Here is a 25,266-nt window from a genome sequence, read left to right as displayed (position 1 = left end):
GGCGGTTGGTTTGTACTCGCTGTTCCATTCTGGATAACCTTGCGTCCACTCTAAGCGCCAAGGCGATCAAATCGTTTAGCTTGGTGGGGAGATCCATGGCGTATATCTCCTTTTGGACGCCGATCAGCCAGCCCATGCAGGAACATGTCCCACTGCGCCTCCTCGTTCCATTGGCTCTCCGCGCTAGCGTCCGAACTTCGATAGAAAAGTCTGATACAGATCTCTCCCCTGGCGCTAAGTCGGCCAGCACTCTGGCTGCCTCTCTACCGGAGACAGCACGGTCGAAAACTCGCTTCATCTCCGCGGAGAGTGCTTGAAAAGAGGTGCAGCATTCATCTTGATTCTCCCACACCGCCGTTCCCCAAAGGGCCGCTCTCCCAGAAAGTAGCGTCAGGACAAAAGCGACCTTGGTTCTTTCATCACAGAATGTTCTGGGTTGTAAAGAAAAATGCATTGAGCATCGTGTTAGAAAAGCTCGGCAAAAATTAGGTTCACCTGAATATAGCTCTGGAACCGGTAGGCGGGGCTCCGACTGGGAGGGGGCTGGTGGTGGTTGAGGAATCAGCGGTGCGGGTGGCGCAGTGGGAGCTCGCAGAAGTTGAATTAGCTGGGTGAGTCCGGACACCTGCGCCACTAGAGCCTGGACAGCCTGAGCCGTGTCATTGAGATTCTTCTCCTGGTTCTCCATACTGAAGTCTGCTGTTCATCACGAATTCTTCTAGGCTGTCTGAATTGTTACTCGCTGCTTCCATCTTGTGGTCAGATCGTTCTGTGACGTAATGAAGCTAGGAAGCAAGTTGCAAGTTGAAAATTAGTTTATTGACAGTCAAATTGAGAAGATAGGGGAAAAGTCCGGGGTGATGGTCTAGTGGCGCAGAGTCTCCAATGGTCAGATGATCGTGGTGAGAAGAGTGAAGAGAAGTGTTGAACAGACACGCTGAATCCGGGTAACAGCAAACAGGACACGAAACAGGGACAACGAGAGAACTGGACTGGAACTCTGAAGAGCGAACAACACCGGACATCACAAACAACGATCTGACAAGGAGATGAGAGAGTGGTGAGAATTTAAAGGGAATGGGAATGAGTAACAGCTGGTGAGAGGAGTGATTGCGGCAGAGCGCTAATCATGGTACAAACAACACGCCCACACATTCACGCACCCACACAACACACACTAAGAACAAGGCACGAGACAAGGAAGAGACATAGGATTAAATACCGTGACACAACTAGTTACTCATCAAAAAGGAAGGTTTCAGGAGGATATCACAAAACTTTGAACAAAGCCTGAATCATGAAAAGTTAAGTATGAATTTATTATTATTTTTACTTTCAGGACATATACGAAACAGTTCCTTTACTTGTAAAACTTTACAAAAAATCATCATCATTAAAGAGTAAAATGATCCATCCACGGGGCATGTAGTGGGTCAAAAAATGATTAATAGATATATATAAAATTTCTGCCCAGCTGAAAAATACATAATTATGTTAGATGCATATGCCTGTACACTGTCACTGATTACATACATTTAAGTATTTTAATATAATAAAAACAGTATTTTCAACAATTACATGTTTCTAAACAATTCTTTTAAAAATTTGTGTTTGCTTCTACAGTAAAATAATGTTTTATAAATGTACAAGTGAAATCAGACATTACATGTGGCATTATCAGGAGGACTTTCAAATATCAGGACCATTGTAATTATTATACATTACATTAAGCATTACATTCAGTTTAATAAACCCTGTGAAAATTCAGTCCCGCGCTGAAAAGACTCATCCCGGTGCTCACTGTATTATTACATGCGCTTACATGGGCAGGAGAAAACACTTGCAAAACCGGCACACCTTGACTGCTGAGACTTCAGTCTGATATCCATGAAAGCTGCACAATTGATTATATTGAAACTGAAATCGTGGTGTGATGTTGGACAGTTTAATCAAAATGATTGCGCAGCGCTCCCTTTCTTCACTGCGATCGATTTGATTGATTGGATGCGCGCGCGCGCTCGCATTGAAAAGAACATTAAAATGTAAGTGATGCGCTGGAGAAAAACAACTCTCGCGCATCAAACAGCACAATCACTCTGTCAACCCTCCAGACGCATTAGCCGCTCCACATTAAACTGTATCTCATTCATTATGATCTTCTTTGAAGTGTTTATAAAGTGCTCTCGTGCACTGAACAACTTGGATTGTGTTTTTAACGCTTCCACTTATCTCCGTTGTTTTTCACGAGATTCATAATGCAACACATTTTTCACTTGATTGTGAAGTGACGTCACTGACTCCGTGCTTACCGTAAATATCCAAATAATCCATAATGAAATTCGTTGTCGATGATTTCCATTATCGATAATTATTGATTATATCGATTAGTTGTTGCATCCCTACTTTGTATAGTACCATTGTAAGTATACATAATGGTATAAATTCAGTAGGCCTACATTTGTTGTACCGAATTTAATTTAATAATTGTGCATGCACGGGACAATTTTCATTTATCTATAATTTATATGAAAATAAAAAAAATAAAAATCATGTTACAGTATTGAGAAGTTGGGCGTTGTGTGCCTCATACTCATAAAATAATGTAACAATGCAAAAAAAAATTTCATTTTCTTTATATTAAATATATATAGGCCTATATATTAGTTGTTAGTCAGACTGTGACAAGTGTTTGTCATTTTGGCAATCAAAGCATTTGATAGTTCAGGGTTTAACTTTTTTATTTCAGTAATTGCTTTTTTTTTTTACCTATTTCCATTTATATGGAACAGTGCAGTGCAATTACTGAAATAAAAAAGTTAAACCCTGAACTATCAAATGCTTTGATTGCCAAAATGACAAACACTTGTCACAGACTGATTAAGGAGTATGCATGTTTTCAATACAGCAACTTAAATCTAAATACTCATGTCTTAGTTGTTTATTCCAAATGTGCCAGTTTTTCAGGTTAAAGTAATTGGACAATGCTGTTTACATGTACATTTTTAGTTTGCCTTTTAGATTGTCTTAATGGGCCAACTGTTAGTTATTGCAGTCCATGCAAGATATCCATCGTATATGTCCGCCAGGAGAGCACTCTATCTGTCAATCTCTCTACGCAAGGGTAACTGTCAACAATCACTCAACTAATGAGCCTCTGTTTTGCCCTTAGAGGACACCGTAGTCATCTAACCCTGGGGCCATCTCCTGAATTTCTTAACAGGACTGGTGGGGAAAGTGATCTAACCTTTTATTCCAAAGCAAATATCCCACTACACACAGTGTTTCAGGCTGCAGGCTAATTTCCATTCCACTGCTCAGCAACCATTTTAAATGACCTGCCACTAAGATTAATCCTAACCAAGGAACCTTATAGTTCTCAACTGTGCCTCCATCTGACTCCCTATATTATGTACTGTTTGGAGCTATTACAGTTTAATATTGTAGGCAGATGATAATGTGAGGAATTGAACAATGTCAGCATGAAAGGTCAAAACCATCAAACTGACTGACATTAGATGAATGGCAGAGAGCCCGCTTAACTGTGGGGTCTAGAGCATCTATAATTTAACATAAGACCAGTTTTAAAGGCTCTGCATAAAAGAGCAGAATAGAGGTGGCAGTGTAGGTATTTATGAAAGCGGATGATTCATTGCAAGCAAGTCTGAAAACTACCATAATCAATTGGCTATTTGGCCATCAACGAGTATTTACATTTATTCATTTGGCAGACACTTTTATCCAAATGTATGAGAAATGAAAGCCCAACAATAAAAACGCCTGGTCGATTATAACGATATGAGATGCATTATAGCAGCACAAAAATACTGTTGATTGTATAGATGTTACATCTTTAAAGGTCATGGTTTTTGACCCTTGTAAATACACACATACATTATTCGCAGCAGTGCTGAGTAATATATTCTTTCAGCAATAAATAGAGACAGTAATGTTGTCTGTAATGGCATTTCACTCTGCAATCGGTAAATTGTCATCCATTGTCGTCCATTAATGTATTGTCAAACATTTGTCAAACTATTTATATTGCTGATATTACTTTTTCTTTCATTTTAATATATTTTACATATAGGGGAAATCTAGTTGTCACCCTTTATTATTCCAATAGATATTGCACGGCGTGGGTTTATAAGTCCCTAATTTATTATTTATAAGTAAATTTTTGTAAAGGCACAAACATACCAAAAAAAAAATGTCTACATACAATTAACAACTATGGCTGTCAATAAATAAAAGTTTTGAATCAAATTAAATACATGATATGCCGATTAATTAATTGAATTAATTGCAATTAACCACAATTAATCAATATTTACTGAGAAAGGCCACCAAATAATGATAATTGTGCATTTATTTAAAATAATTATAAATATACAGTTTATAAAAATGATAATTAAGATAATTCAAGCACATTACATTATATGCATATATTGTGGCAGCAGACAATTAAGCATTTCTACAATACAAAAAGTGGATTTGTTCTCAGTCCAACTGTCATTGAGTGTAAGAGCAGGTCATCTGTTGAAGACTGTGCTGCCAGTTGCTCTAATTGGTTTGACCAAGCATATTGCCTGTTCAGCTGGAGCACTGACTGCCCCCTACTGACACATCAAGGTTGTACAATAAGCTTGAATTGTTCCAATGGTAGTATAATCCTTTTTAGTTATTATGGAAATTACATATGGACAGGAGCCATGATTAAATGTGGTATTATTTTAATTTTTGCACGTTATCTTTCATATGATTAATCGCACTAAATGAATGCGATATATCGACATATAAAACATAAACATGTTTTAAAATAAGTAACAACTTGACCCAATAAAAATGTAACAGCCTGCCCCAAACTTACATTTCCAAAAAAAATACCCTTGTCCTGAGAATACAGTTCAACATTTGATTTAAAATCTTCATTACATACTGCAGGCAACCATTGCCTTAATGCCAGTGTGGTTATAGTGTTCACTTTTTTACCTAACAACTATTATAAAAATATATTGATATTGGAATTTTAGTTCAGAACTTCGGAGGATCGAATTCATAAAATTCATGAAATTATATATAATACCATTCTTTACCAGTTTATTCCACTAGTCTGTCACATTAAACAGCCTACGCATCTCTCACATAGATACAATCGATAATAAAATAATAAAATCAGTGCATACCATGCTCTACCATGAATACAACTGCTTTATTACCATATCCTATTACACTTTACACACAAACACTGCTTTCATTCAGGTCGCAGTAACCAGTCGAGTGCTTTAATTCAGATTTTGTATGTCCAGCATGCTAATCAGCAAGGTAGATGTTCCGGCCTTTAGTTTGTAAGGACATATCAGTGTTGGGGAGCAACTAACCTACGTGAAGTTATGCTACTAACCTAATTACATATTTCTGCAGCATGACATCCTTTTTCAAAAATAGTCAGCGTTGTATCTAGGGCTGTGCACGAGTAATCATCTAATCGAGTAATCGTTCTGCACCAGCTTGTCCACTATTAAAAACACTACTTGAATATTGCAAACTGATTTCCTTTGCTCATTTGCCTGTTGTCAGGGTTGGGGAGAAACGGAATACATGTAACGGGATTACACATTTAAAATACAAATATAAGTAACTGTATTCCACTACAGTTACAATTTAAATAATTGGTATTTAGAATAGTTGCATTCAAAAAGCATTTTGATTACTGAAGAAATTACTTTGCATTTTATTGTCATTTGTTTCATCTATTATTTAGTCCTTTCAGATTGAAAACATTTATACATTATGATGTGTTATTCATATGAGCAGACAGAGAAGTACGTTTGAAGTACGTTTGGAGCAGAAGAAATAAATTGTCAGCTTTACTCTAAGCTAAAATGCGATTTCTAGTAATTTTACATGCACATGTAACCAGGCACGATATTTGACGTTTGTCATTGAGGTGTTGGATAAGAGAAGGAATTATGATGGCATCTGTGCTTTCAAGCAAATCTCCATCCCTGAATTGGCTACATAACTCTACTCTCTCCTCTCCACCAATAGCTGGTGTGTGGTGGGCGTTCTGGCGCACTATGGCTGCCTTCGCATCATCCAGGTGGATACTGCACACTGGTGGTGGTTGAGGAGATTCCCCCTATACTATGTAAAGCACTTTGAATGCCTAGAAAAGCGCTATATAAATGCAAGGAATTATTATTATTATTATAAGTGTGGCAATACTTGTGATATTTTGATTCTTATTGAATTCCACTCTATTAGTATTCGGTTCTTGTTGGATTTATGCAAACCAACAAATGAGGATCTGCTTTTATGGTGGAAAGATAATGTGAAGTGGTCCGAGAAACTCGGAAGCTTATCAGACTGTGACAGGGCGAAGGGCGGGGCCAGGTCGTGATTCTACACACCCCACCCATTATCAGGCTAATCAAGCCTCCGAGAGGGATAAAGGGCGACTGCGGATGGTGGTGCGGGAGAGAGAGAGAGAGTTTATTGGCAGCTGTCCATCATATGTGTGTGTTTGTGTCTTTTGGATTAAGTTCTTAATTAAATATCACTTATATTGTCAAGCCGGTTCTCGCCTCCTCCTTTCCCTTTAATCCCTTTACACAGACCAGAATGTGTGTACAATGTGTGCATTAAATCCCTGAACACCGACAGAGTGCATTTTATAAAATCCAACTTTAACCATTGTTTTTATAATAATAACGTGAAAAAATACAAATGTGATGTGTAACGTACGTATATGTGCATTACCTTAATGCTGTCAATGTTGGTTTCTACGTAAGCTCAGGTTGTTGTTGTTTCACTGCTGTGTGTTTTATTAAATTTTTTATTAATGCCTATTGCTCATTTTATTTTTTCCCCCAATAGAAAGGCATAGTTTGTTAAAGTTAGCTTATTTTGAGACCATTCTTGGTAATGTTTGTGAATAAAACAAAATATAAATTTCACATATTGTATGTGTCATACTTGTTATTTTTAACTTATATTTTAATTTACAAGTAATCAATAACAACTTTTTTGAGGGTTAGAGTACTCGACTATAAAATTACTTGAAAATGCCCATCCCTAGTTGTAAAAGTTTTGAGGGTTTTTGTCTGTTAGTCTTTTATTTTTCTATAGTCTAGAGATCTTGTCTCTTGTTGCAGAACAATTGGGCACCAGAAGTACTGTATAAATGCCATTTAAAATCTTCACAGCAAAATAGATATTTAGTGGTAACCTACACATCTTTAAAGGGGTAGTTTTGAATTTTGAATTCTGCCATAATTTACTTTCCATCATGTTTTTCCAAACTTGTATTAATACTAGTCTTCTGTGGAACACAAATGGAGATGTTAAGCAGAACATTAGCATCAGTCCCTATTCACTTTCATTTCATCTTTTTTTTCTTCATACAATGAAAGTGCGTAGTGAATGGGTCTAACATTCAATTTAACATCTCCTTTTGTGTTCCACAGAAGAAGGAAAGTCATCCAGAACACATGAGGGTGATATAATGATGACATAATTTTTGGATGAACTATCCTTTTAAGAATTTCTTTGAATGAAGATTATGTATGTCAGACTCCGAGGTGAGATCAGCTGTTGAGTGCATTTTAGACTTGAGTGAGAAACATTGAGTAAGTTGGTAAAGCAAGAGGGGCTGATCATCAAGCTGTCAGCTGGAATTCTGCAGTTAATCCATTGTTTTGAACTGCATCTTTCAATTGTTGCTAAGGCTACAAAGTATAATGCTCTAATAACCTGAAGCATTAATTATCAATTGTAGCACAGTTTCATGTTAATAATGATAATGATATTAGCCTTGAAGATTAACAACAAGGTCAGAATTAGCATATGTCAGTCATTGCTTTGGCTAATGGACATTGATAGGGTTCATAATTTACAGGCTCTCTGAGCACGAATCCATCTTTATCTTGGCTAATTACTTACAAACTCACCTTCGGCTTGCTCACTGGGGTTCTAAATACAATTATTATTTAAATATTTATTTTTATATAAAATTTACAATCATATTTAATAAAATTACACAATGATGACTCTAAAGGTCGTACACCGGACAAGAAGCCCCACACTGCGTCATGTCTAGGACAAGGCACAGGTATCAAACACAGGTCACGTCGATGCGGTTCAGGTAGAACACAGTACACACAGATGTTACAAAGGTTTTTCCCTTCTTCAAGAATGAACAATGCTAATAATCTGTAAATAATCGTTGTTATTTGATAATGTTGCATTTATTGGAAAATATGTAAGTTGCGCTCTATGGCATGGCAGAAATTTGAGCAGCATCCGGCGTAGTAGCTGGGCGCCGAGTGGCGGCGGCGGTGTGCATACTTTCAAAGAAAATTATTGTTTTGAATTTTAGAATGCACCATGTCATCGACCAGATTTGTCTGGTGTGTGACCCCCTTAAGACTTTATAGATATTACAGTTTCATTTTCTGTTAATGCATGATTTTCAGTAAAGCTGCTTTGAAACTATGTGTGTTGTGAAAAGCTCTACACAAATAAAAATGACTTGACATCTGCCTGCTTTTCAGTGGAATTGCCTGTGGAACAGCAGTGAAGGCCTATATTCTGAGTTCACATAATGTAGATGTAGTATGTGACAAAGGGTTGACGGGTCTTGCTTGATGTTTATAATTGAGGGGATCAGGTTTGAGACTTGAATCGAGTTCTGGAAGACATGAAAATTCCATTTTTTTTACCATGGAGGAATTGATTTTTAGCAATAATGTATAAGCCTTTCAAGACAGACCTCCCATTGATGTTAAAGTCAGCATGAAATCAAAACAGACTCCATTTACTTTCTCAAAGGTGCTGTAAGCAATTTTAGCTGTTCTGGAACTTCCACCTGACTAGCCGTTGAATTAGCCACACCCCATCTTTCCAATTCCCCCGCACTCCAAAGACACGCGCACACACACACAATCACACTAGAGACGTTGTGTTTGAGCAGATGGAGGCAGGAGGGTGACCCAGAGCAATTTGCTGTCTGACCCTGAGCATTTCGCGGGAGTAAGACACTCATCGCAAAAGATCTCAAAAGTGATCTTAATAGTGACCGCCCACTCCCACAAAATATTGCAAATGACGTATTTGAGACTATCTACACTTTGAAGCAACTTATAAATTTGTAAGCTTATTTTGGATTAAACTTGAAATATACAGTATTTTTTTACATCTAGGCCACATCAACACTAATCCATTTTCGTTTGAAACTCTGTTTTCAATTTCCTAACATTACCGTTTTCCACAAATTGGGGTTATGGAGAGTGGGTTTCAATGTGAAAAATGCCATTTCACCATTTTCCGGTGAAGGAAAATGCCATTTGTAACCCGCACAAGAAGAGACAGTCACAATGTAAGTCAAACTGCGTTTTATTGCAGGCAGGCAAAATTACAATCAAGGGGCAAATCCAGTGAAGAATGGTCAGGGTGAGCGTTAAATCGAAGCCGGGTAATCAAGATAGGGTAAAGGGGCAAATCCAGGAGAGAGTGGTCAACGAGAGCGTAGGGGGTCAAAGCCGGGGTAATCAGAATCAGCGAGACGGGACTAGAGGGAGCAAAAGACAGGGGAACAAGGGGAGCTCGAAGCCGGGGAATCAAGAGGAAAATGACGAGACTAGTGGGAGCAAAAGACAGGGGAACAAGGGAGCTGGCAAGCTAAGAGGTGAACGAGAGGAGGTCAAAACTAGACGAGACTAGCGGGGGCAAAGACACAGGAAACGAAATACAATAACCAACAACCGTGAGAGCTAAAGGGTAGTGATATATATAGGGCGAGTGCAGGTGTAAACCATGACAGGTGATGAGACGAGTGCAGGTGAAACTAATGTGCAGGAGTGCAGATGACGCGAGTGCAGGTGGTCATAATGTTCTGGGGGATTGGAAACGCGTGAGAAACTCGAGGAAGGGAGATTGCCTACGAGCATGTGAGCGAGTAGGAGCAAAGTGGGCGTGAGGGCTTGAGCGAGCAAAAAGAGCGTGCGAGCTCGAGGGGGCGGAACGAGCGTGGGAGCTCGGGGGGGCGGAACGAGCGTGGGAGCTCGAGGGGGCGGAACGAGCGTGGAAGCTCGAGGGGGCGGAACGAGCGTGGAAGCTCGAGGGGGCGGAGCGAGGGAGCGGGGTTCGTGACACCATTTCAGGATGAGAGGCATAAATGTATCAAAATCAATGTATTTTCAAACAAAAACTTTATTTTTTTTATATTGTATATTTAATATTATTGTGGACGAGGCCATGGTCCATGACTTCTAGGCAATGCTTTTCAGTGTATCATTGTTTTTTATTTGATTACAACACTTGCAGTGCAGAGACTGAGTAGTTAATTACCTCATAAATCTTGTTAAATACACAATCTTGTACCTCTGTCTATGATTTGTCCTTTACCTCTGTCCTTTACTTTTTTGCTTCTAAGCTGGTTGTTGTGGTTCAAGGCTTAGAAGTTTTTAACTGAAGAATTTTCTGAAATGCCTACAGAAAAAAATTAATAGGAAAAATACTTCTGGAACCAAGGCCACTTAAAAAATGGGTGGTCAGTGTTGCGTTCTGCATCACTGTGATTGATGGGATGATTTTAATGCACTGCTTTGGAACATTTTAAAGGAACTCCATTTTGGTGACCATTGATATTGCTTCTCCTTTCAGGTAATTCAACAATAACTTTGTATAGTTTTACTGTTCTAGATTATACGGTTTACAGAATAATGTTTGATTGCTTAAAATTACAGATGGATAGGCAAACTGTGGGTGCTTATTAAATTGATGCTCTACATGAAACATAAATAACTAAATGCTATCCACTCACCTTTACACATAAACTCTTTAATCAAGGGCTATCAATGTATATACGTGTGTGTGTGTGTGTGTGTGTGTGTGTGTGTGTGTGTGTGTGTGTGTGTGTGTGTGTGTGTGTGTGATGAGCAATCAAGCTGACAGCTCTGAGTCCATTTAGCAACAACCTCATATTTAGATAACTGGTGATGACTAAAGTATCTGCACTGCTTTTTAAAAGCACAATATTGTTTGAGGTAATCATATCATATGAAGTGGATGTCAGGAAAATGTGTCTCAAAGCCAAGGTTGTGCCACTTGTGGTTTCATTTTTGAATCCATTTTCAAAGCTTTCATCTGTGAATTCATTTTTCAAAACATGGAAATGCACTTGTTATAATGCCATACATACATCTCTGATTCAGACTCAACACACACACAAATGACACTCTACCTGAAAATGTAATTATTTTAGCAGCAATTCTGGGACATCCTTTGCACAAATCCAATCAGATAAAACACACAGGCTATTCAAACAACTGATGTTACAAATTTCAGGTCAGAGACAAGTTGAATCCAGTATGAAGCAACAAAGTTTACATTATCAGTGTTCTAATGGATGTTGTTAAAACAAAAGTAGTGCACACCGCTCCATGACCAAAATAAAAATAAAATACATAATGTGAACCCAACACAGAGCAACAGCTAACATGTTCATCACTCTGAATCCTTAAGCCAGTGCATATATGCTAAATTATATATATAATTATGTATAATTATATACTATGTATATGCAGTGTGTGTGTGTGTGTGTGTGTGTGTGTGTGTGTAGCCTATATAGAGAGAGAGAGAGAGACAGACAGACAGACAGACAGATCCTATATTTTTGAGAACAGATGCCAATAAAGCCTATTAAAACTTTAATTATGTTTCAGATTAAATCTAAGTTGCAACCTTTCACACCAAAACAAGCTAGTCATTAGTTGACTAATAATGCAAAACAGATGTATTCATAACGCCATTACTCAAATGAACTGAAAATAAGGTATCGTGTTCACATTTGTCATAGCTTGATTCATTCACATAAATCAATCAAAAGTCGTGCCGTGACTACAGAAAGCTGATGCTTATGTGCAGTACACTTGAAAAAATAGGCCTAATTAAGAAACTATTCGCGTTGTATCAGCTCCCTCGGTGGTGCAACTTTGATGACGGTACATTTTCAGACCATTAAATTATAACTGAACTAAAAGAAGATGAAAGCTCACATGGAGCTCGGTACCTACCGGCAAAGATGAGGTGAAGCAGGTAGATTCCCATAAGATCCATTTCTGCGCTTTTCGGGTTATATCTGACTCCAAATATCGTGTCAAGTATCGTGTTCTTAAATATCTGCGTTTACCGTGATAGAAAAACAGTCCTATCAACGGTAGAGCACATATCAATTATTGTTGTTTAAGATTCTTAAAAATAAAAAAATAAAACATCAGATTCATGTCCATGGAACATCTAGTGCAGCCGCGCGCGCCGCTCCGCGAAGTGTCAAACTGTCAATCAGGACGCAAAATAAACCTTGAGATTAAATTTACGCGTTAATTAAAGTTCTCCGTCTGCTCCATTATTTCGTCCCTCGTATGGACATTCGTTCCCTCTGAGGGCAAGAACACGAGTGAATGAAGAGGCAGATTTCACTGAGTGAACATCAAACTCTGAGGGGAGAGAGGAGCGCGCGCTGAAAGGGCTCGGAGTGAGAAGCACTGGCTGTGACTTAAATCATTTGTGTGCTGCCGACCTAAACAGCGTTTTGGGGCATCAAAGGCGCGCTCAGAGTCAGCTGAGCTGAATGCGAGAGTGTAAACTGAGTGTGGCTGTAATTCCCGAAAAAGCTGTCTAGGTAGGGAGCTCGTTTGGATCGTGAGTCACTGAGTTTGGAATGGCAGCCAGTGAGCTGCCTACTAAGACATTACATTTATGTGGGGGAAAGATCTATTTCGAGTTAGCTGAGTCCAGTGTGAGCTGAGCATCCATATTACTTTTTCCTAAACTCGATAGTGTTCAACAAATCGACTGTTTTCAATTACCGGTCTCCAGTGATTTCACTTAATGTTTCACAGGTAATGTCATTTTTAAGGTAGCCTAAGACAACATTGACATTTGTAAAAAATGTCAAAAAAAACATGCCGATACTTCACAGAGTCAAAATTAAAACATTTTTATAGACAGTGCCTCACCTGTGTAGATGACATGAAGTGATGGGTCAGAGGTGAGTTACGTTGATATCTTTCATTATTATGAGTTGTGTTGTGTTGTGTTATGAGTTAAGTTGAGCCTGAAATGCATTTTTTACCTCAAGTAACACCTAAATGGTTGTTATTCTCACCTGGATCGCTCGTTTTGGTAGTTTTTACTTGTCGTCTCGAGACCAAAGTAAACAGGCATTAGAATCATCAAAAAAAGCAAAAATCGAGGTACAGTGAGGCACTTACAATAGGAGTGAATGGGGCCAACTTTTGGAGGGTTTAAAAGGTAGAAATGCTGTCAATTGGGCTTAACTTGTATTGAACCCAGAATATTCCTTTAAATAACAAAGCTATGCCCTCTATATGCTGCTGATACATAAAACATATAAGATGCTCAGTGGCTGAGCCCTATTGGCCACCTCACTCGCAATTGCTGTTTTAGTCATTTTCTTTGTCATTTTTTGGCACAATTTAGTTGTTTAGAGGTGAAATCATCTCTGTACAAATGTACAAACATAACATTTGTACCCCCTCACCCCACAGTCCGACGATATAAAAATGTTGCCCGAACAATTCTGTGCCACCGCAGACTGATCGCTTGCCCCTGCCTGGCCACCCCTTTGAAAAACTCCTGGCTCCGCCCCTGAAGATGCTTACCTTTTAGAGGCAGAGCACTTGTTGCATTTTGTTCTCAATCCAGTTGCATTCACCAATGGTGAGTTTCTGAGATTTACATTGATCATGTGATAGCAAATCAGGTTATATGCAGACTACTGGAATGCAGCGGTAAAATTATTGTAAATGTTGTGATATTCAGTTCAAACAAGGCTAAACATGGAAACTCTGAACTGGACACAATATCGTTAGTGAGGTGCAGTATGGCAATTTTACAATTTAAAAGACATATAAGAACACAAATGTGCAATTACGTATTTATATGTTTGACTTGGTGATTTAAATGCACAGTTAAACATTGCAAGGAAGCAGAATCCTGCCTCAAAGGCAGAAGGTCTTTTGGAGGGTCTGTTTTATTTAGACTGGAGGATCACGTGAGGTCTTGTTCTTGTCCCTACCCAAGCTTTGACTTGCCCTAACCCGTGTCATGTCCACTAAGGGTGCCGCAAAGAAAGAATAAACAGACAAACGCCATGCTAAGCATCACACGGCCTGAAGAGACATCCTGTCTGGAGAGCTTTTTACTAAGTGTTAGATAATGAATCCTCTTCACCTCTCTGAGGAAGGCTTGGGACTCATATAATGCCCTATGCAGCTAATCGAACTCTTCTAATTCTGTCTTCAACTTCTCCTTTTAAAGCGCAATACCCCATTTAAGTTTTGTTAAGGATAGAAATACTAGAGCTGGCGATATATATCAAAACAATAGGTGAATTCCAAATGGCATTTATAACAAACACCACATAGAGAGACACGACATTTGGATTACACAAGAAACAAAAAGGTCCGTAGGCAAAAATGCCTAAATATCATAAGGGACTGACTCTATGCAGCTATTCCAAACAATCATGGTTAAACTTGTATTGAAACAGACATATCATATATTGTATGTTTCCTCTATAATTAGAAGTGTGAACACATATGTTTCAGTACCTCACATTAGTCCATACATTGGCCTTGTTTAAAAAGGTCTGCAGCTATTCTTTCTGTCCCCTGACGATGATGTCATTGCAGTGGATCGTTTACACCCACTGTGGGACTTCACACTCTGTGGAAACATAAAGCACATTTTTGTTGAAACTCTCCGCAATTGAGCCACTGATTGTTTGTGACACCCAGAGTGGCCACAATCAGTATGCACTACATGAACCCTTTGCCCTCTATTTTTCCTCATACTATGTTTTTCACTAAAATTTATTTGTCACTCTTATCACGTGCCAACATGAATTACATTTACTTGACGCCATTACATGCAGCACCATCACAAAGCTTGTAAAAGTGCCTTAAAGGGAAAACTCTGAACGATTGTTTCCCACATCCTCCAATTTAGCTGTGAAACCATGAGATTCATCTCTGAATTTTAACAGGCTGAGATGTTTTAAAGGAGGGCATTAACCACCTGCCACAAGTAAGAATTGTTTCAATTCAAAGAGATTCCAAGGTGGGATTGCCATATACATAATCGACCTCTCACTTCCATCACAACAGATGGTGGATGTCATTTGTGCAGAATAGGTTACGATGCATTGGTTTTGTCTGTCCTTAAATATAGCATTGCCTGCATGCGCTCACACGCACAGATAAATACAGTACATGTCTGTAATCTAACCACTGTTCTGAAGATGCAGTTAAAAAAAGTAAGGGCAACAAGGGCAAAAGGCACATCCTGATACAGAGACCTCTTTGTTTTCCTCTATCTGACATGCAGATATTAACATAATCACTCATCTAACGTTGCAGGCAAAAAAATGTGGTGCAAAAGTTTGAGACCACATTGAAATCTGGGATTTTTGTTTCATTTGAACCTGGAAATAATGCAAAATAAAATTTGGGTTTGGAAAAATGCACAACTAATGTAAGTTATGATGTAAAACTAAAAAAATATTAAATATATCCAGTTCTGCGATATTTCTTGGTCAGTAATTAAATGTAAGCATGTTTGTGACATGTTCACTCATTTGCATAAAAGAAGATGCTCTTTGTAATATGTGTGTGTGTGTATGTGTGTGTGTGTGTGTGTGTGTGTGGGCATGTTTATGTGGTTTAAGAGGACAATTATTTAGGTTAGAAACTGGTAATTACAAGGGTATTATGCTAGAAATGTGGTTTATGAGGAAATTTCTAGTGTCCCCATAATTTAAATAGCTTAAAAAACATACTAAATGATGTTTTATTGAAAATGTAAAAATGCAGAAAGTTTTCTGTGAGGGTTACTTTTAGGGGTTGTGTTAGGTTTAGGGGACAGAATCAATAGTTTGTACAGTATAAAAATCATTATGTCTATGGAGAGTCCTCATAACGATAGGTAGAGTGTGTGTGTGTGTGTGTGTGTGTGTGTGTGTGTGTGTGTGTGTGTGTGTGTGTGTGTGTGTGTGTGTGTGTGTGTGAGCGTGCGTGTGCGTACGTGCGTGTGTGTGTGTTTGTATAATTACATGTTTTTACATTTTTATAAAAATGCACATTTTGTTCAGGTCATATAAATTAACACTGAGCTTATTCTTGATATGCTTGAATCTAAATTGTATATATTAAAACATCACACAAAGTCATCATGAGGGTCTAAAGGGGCTCTCTGTTTTTATATGTTTTGTTTTGCTGTCACACGACAACAACATGGCAACATACGTGTTAGTTAAACCACATGACTTTGATTTGGTGGACAAGGTATAACAAATATTGATAATATTTTAAAACAAATTTATTTCACTGCTTTTTTAAAGAACTAATTATTATTTCTTTAAAAAATATAATTTATAAAAGATTATTTTGTACTTCTGTTGCCAAAGTCCCAGGATTTGTTTTTTTTTACTTTGAACTCAGAATGGTAGAATAGGTGTATGTAAGCAATTGTTTTATGAAAAATTGCTGAATATTTTTTTATGTATTTTTGAATAACTTGATAGATCCAGACACTAAAATGAGCATCACGACATTGACCCTCAAATTAAAAAAAAAGAAGAAGCATTTTCACTACTGGTCTCAGAATTTTGGACTACACTGTATTAATGCCTCATGGACTTCTCACATGGTGTTCCTCTAAAGCTGGTCTTTCCTCTGATGACTCCTAAATTTTCACCCATTATCACCCCTTTAATGAAAGATTAGTCACGTCCCAATGAAATACCAGATGGATCAGATTCCCATCCCTGTGCCGGGTGCTAAATTCATAAAATCGTTTGGTTTTATAACGGGACCCTCACTGTCTCTCTGGCTCTTTACTGGGGGTGAAAAGGTTACTTTCTAACATTTATCACTGATCTCACTAACACCCCTGGTGGCAAAAAATAGTCAGATGGCACCTGAATCAACAGCCAAGGATTTTAAGGTCTATAAGTTATCTGATGTGTATCAGCAGCATGTGGGAAACAGTAGGGGCAAGACCCTGATCTCAGCCAAGGCCCGTCCCGTGTGGTAAAATCGCTTGTGCTGTATCCTGAAACATGGGCTGACCACAGGACATCTCCTTGGATTCTGTGGCGGTCACTATGGAATGACAACCCTGACCTGATTTGGTTCACAGCTGTGAGGAGGGATTGAGGGGTTTCTATGAGGCGCACTAATTAAACAAATTAGGGGAAACGAGTTTGTACTGGTCAGGGGTTTGTTAGGAAAGGGTTGACTGCTGAACTAAAAGCCTTGGGTGCAAAGTGTACACTGGAACAATAACACTAGAACAGTTTGTTTTCTTGGTGGGTTTATTGAAAAGGCAAAATCCGCTGGAAGAGTTTTGTGGATTTTCAAATGAACAAATATCGGCATAACTCCATGTTCTCTGTTCTGCTTAGTAATACAGAGCTGAACTTTGTTAATACTTGCTCCTATTCTGTCAAGTTATTTATGTAAAGACATTTGCAGTCATTTCAAAGCCTATTTTTCTCTTTTCTAAATTCTAACTCACCATTTTTAATAGACTTGATAACAAGCAAAACACCTTTCGCTGATGTTGTTTAAGAAGAAAGATAACATTTGCATTTTGTAATGAGTCTGCCATCCTGGAGTGTGACAATGTGACCAAATGGTCAGCTTGTCAGCTTCAAGAACCCTCTACACACAAAGCATTCATACAACCATCTTTAAGAGGTTTACAAAATGCATTTAAACACTGTATCAAGAAATATTTTGAATGACTTGCATGTGCGTCTTCATGGATACACACCACCACCTGGGTTTACTTTACCTTGAATTCAGAGAGGGGCATCATCCCTGAATAATGCATTATTCTCAGCATTTCATGGGCAGCTTTTATATGGGTAAAAAGCTGCTCCAATATGTGTTTTATCATTCCGAATGTATATTTATCCTCACCGTGACTGGCCCCATTAAATATCAGGGCAGCCATTAAAATGTCTGTGTGGCTCCAGAGATAGATGGCTTGCAATGAACGGATGTGAGTTTAAGTGAAGCCTCTTAAGCACAGGAGGAATAAGCACTGTCCACAAAATTTGTTAATGGTGTTTTGGTTTTCTAGAGCAAATAGATGTAAAAAAACAAATGACAGTACGCACAGGTGAGTCAATATCTAGACAGAGACAGGACTGCGATTGGATGGTGTCTTGTAAGTGTTGAGTTTGTGCTGCTGTGCCCTGCAGAAATCTCATTGTAAAACTCTTCACGCTGTTGGCTAAGAGACATTATAAATTATGAGGAACGTTCACTTGTGGTGTCTGTCCCAGACCTCTGTTAAAAGAACCAGTCCCTAGAACTCTTCTTTCATGAGGAGTCTCATTTATGAGTAAGAAGCATAATGTGAAGGACAGTGTCTAATTCACCCATATGCTTAAATAGCATAAAAAACATTCAGCATACTCACCACAATGTTCTTGAATGCTTAAATAAAGCATTAAATGGCCATTTTGTTAGTATTTAAACCTGGAAATAAACATTGAACCTGGAAAAAAAAAAAGTATATTATGTTTAACAGAGAATGCATGCAATTTTACAGTAAACTATTGTTAAAATTATGGTGAAAAACAATACTTGGGCATTCCCAGAATTCGCTGCGTGACCCATCACGTTATTATTATGGAAATAGTTATATTTCTACTTATGTTTCATATCAGTTATGTACATTGTGTTTTATGTTACATTTTAGGTTGTTTAGTTAATGTTTATTGCATTATTTTAGTGTTGCAAATGTTACCATGATGGTGTTTGCGTGAGTGACATTCAACAACGTCTCTACATGTGTATTAGTAATTGATCCTGGAAGCCAGGATGAATTTTAATTAGCTTTAAATAATTATGTTTTCTTCTGTAGTTACTACAGTGTTTAACAATGAATTTTAAAGTGAAAAGCAGATATTGATTGTTTCAGAAATTTAGTATATTAAGTTTATATAATTTAATAATATAAACGGTAGTGAACTAAAATTTACAGGCATAAAAATGGCATCCTGTAATGCCTGAAGCATGGTCACTGTATATTTTTACAGTGAATTTTTGGTAACCACAGTTTACAGCAGGCACGGACCAGTAATTTTCCCAGTGGGCCGCTGGTTAATTTTGGCCGGCCCGTCCTGAAGGTTATATACATGCCCGCGCGGCCCCCATTACAGAGTGAATATTCAAACTCTTAGTACGGTAAAGTCAAAACAATGGCTTTCATTTTGAAAAACTGAAATAACTTTTGTTTCATAAGTACTTACACATCGTAGGGTATGTCCGTGCTAATTAACTTTGTACCTTGTGTGACGCTCTTGTTCTACCCGCTCCGTACGGGACTCGAGCCTTGGTCTTTGGCGTGGGAGGCGGGTGCTCTAACAAGGAGGCTAAAGGCTACAGCCTCTAGTGTCAGTCGCTAGTGCACCTCTTGAGGTCAGGAGAGTGAGGTTTTACACACTGCACAGCTATCTACCTGCTGGCTCCCATTACACTCACCCTCCTAAACCTCACTCCCATCCAGGTCATGGCACCAATGTGACTCTCTTGTTCTACCCGCTCCGTACGGGACTTGAACCTAGGTCTCCGGCATGGGAGGCGGGTGCTCTAACAAGGAGGCTAAAGGCTACAGTCACTAGTGCACCTCTTGAGGTCAGGAGAGTGAGGTTTTACACACTGCACAGCTATCTACCAGCTGGCTCGCATTACACTTGCACGGAACTCATTATTTTACATACAAATCACAATAATGGTGACACCCAAAGACAACATATTAAGTATAAGATGTGCTCTGAATAATCACTAAATGACAAATATCAATAACAATACAATAACAACAGCATATATAAAATTTGCAGTACGGCTTCTGAATAATGCTCCCGCCTGATATAGAGAAAATAAGTCATGAAAAATTTTACTTTGTGGCTATTTGAGTCTTTGAGGCTTACTTAGTTTAAAGGATCGCAGAAACAGCACTTGTCAAAGCATAAGGCACTTTTTCTCAAGAATAATCTGGGGAAGAAATTAAAATACTACAGATATAAAGACAAAACAAACTCACATAGTGAAAATATGAGCAATTAATCTTCAAAATATATGCAAAGCTCTACACTTTAAGAGGTATGTTTTTTTGTTTTACATATATTTATATTTGTTTATATTTATATATGTACATATTCTGGCCAACTTTGTTCATTGATTTTTTTTTTTTTTTTTAAATAAACATTTACACATAGTTATGTGAGTAATTGGCATGAAAATATGCCAACAGTGTCCTGCTGTGTGACATTTTCTTCATCTAACTATTTTAAAGAACATTTTATGATCTTGTATAGCTATATACAATACATATATCATATATTATTATTATACTTGTTTCCACAACCTCATATTAACCAAGACAAGAGTTTATTTGCACTAAAGTTGAAAGGTGATTAAGATCTTTAAAGACTTTGAAGAAGTTGACTTGTCACAGCACATAAAATACACACTTTCCCTTGTACGTTGATATACATATTATCCTCATACATTTCCCTACATACAAACATCTGTATGTAGGGAAAAAAGTTTTCAAACACGTTATTTATCTGAGCTATAAAGTGCTTTTTTTAGTGCTTTCTCTAAAAAAAAAAATCCACTCGTCACATTTAAGTGGTTTTATATGTTTTAAAATTATGGCAATTTGTGCACTATGGGGCCAATGTAATATTAACAATATTTTACATTAATATATTACATTCAATGTAATATTGAAAAAAACATTGCAAAATAAAATAATTTTTATTATCTCAAACTTTTTGTACCCATGTAAATGACTGAAACCCAAGTTTTGAAAGTTTTACCTCAATCTTTTGAGTTTTTTTTAAGGTTGTGCATATAAACATATAAAGAGCATTTCAATTCAATTGTATTGTTAACACCCTGCTATGATGATGATTAACCAAAGTTACTACTGATTTCAACTAATAAAACTTTGTATATGTCAGCTTGCTTCTCACTCAGACTGAAGGTCTGTAAAGAATAACTCTCCAGTGTTATGATTATGGATAATACATTAGTTTAGAATTATCCTCAAACTCTTGAGATTGGATGAGGCTCAGCACGTGATAATAAAATGAAATACAGTTATTAGAATAGTTTTGAATGTGAGTGCGCCTCATAGCCTTTAGCTGAATAAATACTGTAAATACTGTACATAAAGAGTGTAACACCACCCCACATGAAATCCTTTATTCTCTTTGCATGATGTAAACCTCTATGTGTCATTGACATGCGGTCAAGTGTCATTATGCCAAGTATTCATAGAAAAGATAAAAGACTCACACAAAACCTACAGAAAACATGGAAAAACCAGTTCCTCCAGCGATAAACATTTCAGATTATGTTTCCTTTAAACCACAGAGTGCCCTTTCATTCAACAGAGTCATTGGAGAAGTGTTTGTCCAGCTTTTCAAAACTACATTGCAGTACTAGGCTTACAAGTGGCTAATTATTTCTCTGTAAAACATGACCACCGTCTCTTGCAGGTGGGAATAGATTGGAGATATTTACATCTGGTCTCTGAACCATGTGGGCCTTGACCCCTTACTATATAGAGAAAGAAAGAGTATTGAACTAAGGGGCTGATTTTCTCAAAGGAATTCTTTCATTATTTACTCACCTTTATGTCATTCAAAACCTGTATGACTTCTCTTTCTTCTAGAACAAAAGAGGTGAGTTTTTGAAGAATATGCACTATTTTCCATTTAATGAAATTGAATAAGAATTAGGGCTGTCAAGAAAAGGCTGAAAGAAAAAGCACCATAAAAGTTGCCTAAAAGTGGTCCTTATGATTTGTGGACTACATTCCAAGACTTCTGAAGCCATACAATAGGCTTCAGTGCACTGAAAATCTCCACAGCCGCCCTAGCCCTCTTTGGTACATGAGAGAAGTAGCTATGTCAGCTTCATGACCTAGTGTTCATGATCTTTTGAATCAAATCTTTTCAATGATTGGTTGTTCCAATTCACAAAACCAGTCTGAATGATTTGTTCACAAATGAGTTCTTACCGACTCATTGATCCAGTTGCAGCAGTTAACAGTTAAAAGGGAAGATTATCAGTCAATAACAACTAATATTTTAGTCTGATACTCGCATAAAGCTGTTGTATGATATGGAACAAAGCACATGACTCATATGAACCACTTTAATTATACTTTCATTTTTATTATTATTTTTATATATTTTTGTTTTGTCATTTTAGAGTTTTACCTTATTCACGTTAAATATTTGGAAACAAGTGCCCGGGATATTCTTCAAAAAATCATCTTTAAAGTTCTATGAAAGAAATGGTCTAATGGTCTAATGGTTTAGGTGTGAGATGAAGTTGAGTAAACAATATGACAAAGAGAGTAAATTTAGATTTTTGGTGAACTATCCCTTTAAAATCTTTTAAAATTAGCTAGACTGCAGAACAAAAATCAAGCTTCTCACAGTGGCACAAAAACAAACCACATGGGAAATTCAAGGCTTATTGATTTTTCTACTCTTCCTATTAAAAGCCTTTTTAAGAAAATCTGTGTGTCTACATTTGTAAATGCACTCTGTGGGTCTCAGGGATTTACTTTAATTGTTAATTTATTAATATTGCTGTGCACATGAGATGCTTAATTAAACATGCAGTCATGCAAAGCGCAACATCCATGTTGAAGAAATTACAGGGAATCAGACCTAATCTACCCATTTTTGTGGCTCAGGCGATTTGAATTAGCTTGTTTTTTGGTTTTCATTTTACAACAGTGGCCAGCCATTACTCTAAAATGACTTGTGATACAGAGGAACCCTCCCTTTAGCCTAGCTAATTGATTAGGTCAAAGGTCTGAGAGACAGTGGCTATGGTAGGAATGAATTTCCTGTTTCTGCATCTATAATTCAGTGGTTTCCTGAGTGTGTGCACTGCAGTGAGCCTGAGAAGAGACACAAGCCGTGCAAAACACAATTCTGCCAACACACACCACAGAGCCGTGGCTTTGAAGGTCTGCTGGATCAACCCTACATCCCACAACATCCCAGGACCCACACGTTCAAATATCCCGACCCCCTACAAGTTCAGACTGTGTGTGTTTTCTCTCGGATGGTTCAGTGGTCAGGTTGAAAGGAAAACAAAACCCATGAAACATTTTTGACTCAGCCGGTGAGGATGGATATATTAACCATTGACAATGATGTAAAGGAATAGTTCATCCCATAAATGAAAACATTCTCTTCATTTACTCACCCTCATGTTGTTATAAACCTAAATGGCTAAATGGGAACACAAGAGATTATATTTTCCAGAATATTCACCCAGGGATTTTCTGTATAATGAAAGTGATTGTGATGCTCAAGCACCAAAAAGGACAAAAAAACACCTTAAAAATATCATAAAAATAGTCCATATGACTTCTGCGCTATATTCCAAGTCTTCTGAAGCCATGCAATAGCTTTGTGTGAGGTACAGACCAAAATTTAAGTCATTATTTGCTGAAAACCTTTTGTCGTAACTTTCCAATCTCATTTGTGCTTAATGTGTCACATCCTGATCCATCACAAGACATTCAGGAAACAATGATGATCAGGGGTCAATAAATTGGAGGAACCACTTTTATGGTGATTTTGGTAGCTTCACAACCTTTTGTGTTTCATAGAAGAAAAAGTAACATAGGTTTGGAACAACACGAGTGTGACAAGGCAGGCAAGTATAAGGATCTAAACACAGCTTTATTAAACTGAAAAACAAACAAGTTAACTTGGAGCAAAAGGAAAACCAAAACACAGGGAACCTGGCACAGCACATAGACAAAAACATTCATATATGCAAGAACTGACACAGGAAACAGGGGAACCAAGGGCTTAAATACACAAGGGAACAAACAAGGGAACGAGGAACACCTGGGGAAACAATCAGGGAATGAGAAATAATCAGGGAGAACCAATCAAGGAATAAAACTACAAAGGACTACAAAACTAACAGGAAACAGGAACTAAACAAGAATTTCAACATAAAAGTACAAAAAAAAAGACAACAGGGAATATGACATGAGAGTAAATTAATGTTAATTTTTTTGTGAACTAGTCCTTTAAATGAGCTATATGTTGATTGTACAAAACAATGACAACCCAATCTCATAAGAAGATGTAAGAATAGTACAAGATGGCGAGTTAGCTTGTACAAAACTTTCCACTTCTACTGTTGTGTACCATGGAAATAAGAGAAACAGCTGGGTTTTGAAGTAATGTTCTGACTATTTATATTAATTTTAACCCCTATCCCAAACCCCAAACCTAAACGATAACCATAATAAGCAGAAAGAATGTGGGGAAGTTTGGAAGGAGATGAGGGAAGCATATTATTATAAGGATACACAAATACATCAGTCTTTTTATTGCATAATGAGTAACAAAATGCATTCACTAACATTTCCTTTATTAAGTCAAATTGTTATATAGCAAGTTAGTACAAAATTGATATGTATAAAAATATTGATTTGAAGTTGTTTTTGTGGAATGGTTGGTGTGTATGTGATTAAAAGCTGTATGTTTTTGTACAGTTTGACATAATAAATAAATTATTACGAATTGTCATGAGACTGTGTTGGCAATGACAAACTCAAGTGACGGTGACCCCCAATGTCAACACTATATAAAGGCCACTCACAGGCAATTTAAGGAGTCCATATGGCCCTAAAGCCGAACAGTTGGTTGGGAAAAAGTGAGTTGCACAGAATCCATTTTTCCCTGAAGGGCTGTTCAACGAGCAGAAATCAGCCAGTCACTATTTCCTCAGACAGTAGAGCCTGCAGCTGCTTAAGAACCACAGCTAAGTAATGGGGTTCAGTTTACACCTTCCCTCTGGGGAAAGAGGAAGCCTTTCACAAGGAGAAGGAAATGTCAGCATGGCTGGGGTCGCAGAAAATGCAGGATTTCAAACGGCCCTGAGTGTAAACCCCACAAAGTGTCCAAGCACTTCTGCCGAATTAAACAGAAGCATCTGTCACTTAAGCTGCATTATCCAGTGTCACACTAAATAGGTTTATGTGAAATAAATGCTGGATGTTTCCTGAGGTATTTGCCTGTTCATGGAGTGCTGTGTGGGATTTCCTGCGTGCATGGCTTTCCAAGGCCAGAGAAAGAAGCTTTCATCATATCTCCAGCTCTCGTCCCTG

The 25,266-nt window shown here is 37.7% G+C and overlaps 1 pseudogene; it reads right to left on the bottom strand.

The window, feature by feature from the left end:
- Positions 1-12,573, bottom strand: part of LOC127663315 (GDNF family receptor alpha-4-like) — a 93,698-nt pseudogene extending 81,125 nt beyond the window's left edge.
- Positions 12,574-25,266: the final 12,693 nt, after the last annotated feature.

This window comes from Xyrauchen texanus, chromosome 23, assembly GCF_025860055.1.
Source record: "Xyrauchen texanus isolate HMW12.3.18 chromosome 23, RBS_HiC_50CHRs, whole genome shotgun sequence".
Classification (NCBI taxonomy): Eukaryota; Metazoa; Chordata; class Actinopteri; order Cypriniformes; family Catostomidae; genus Xyrauchen; species Xyrauchen texanus.
The sequence above is the reverse complement of the archived record's forward strand: the minus strand, read 5'-3'. Positions and strand labels throughout refer to the sequence as shown.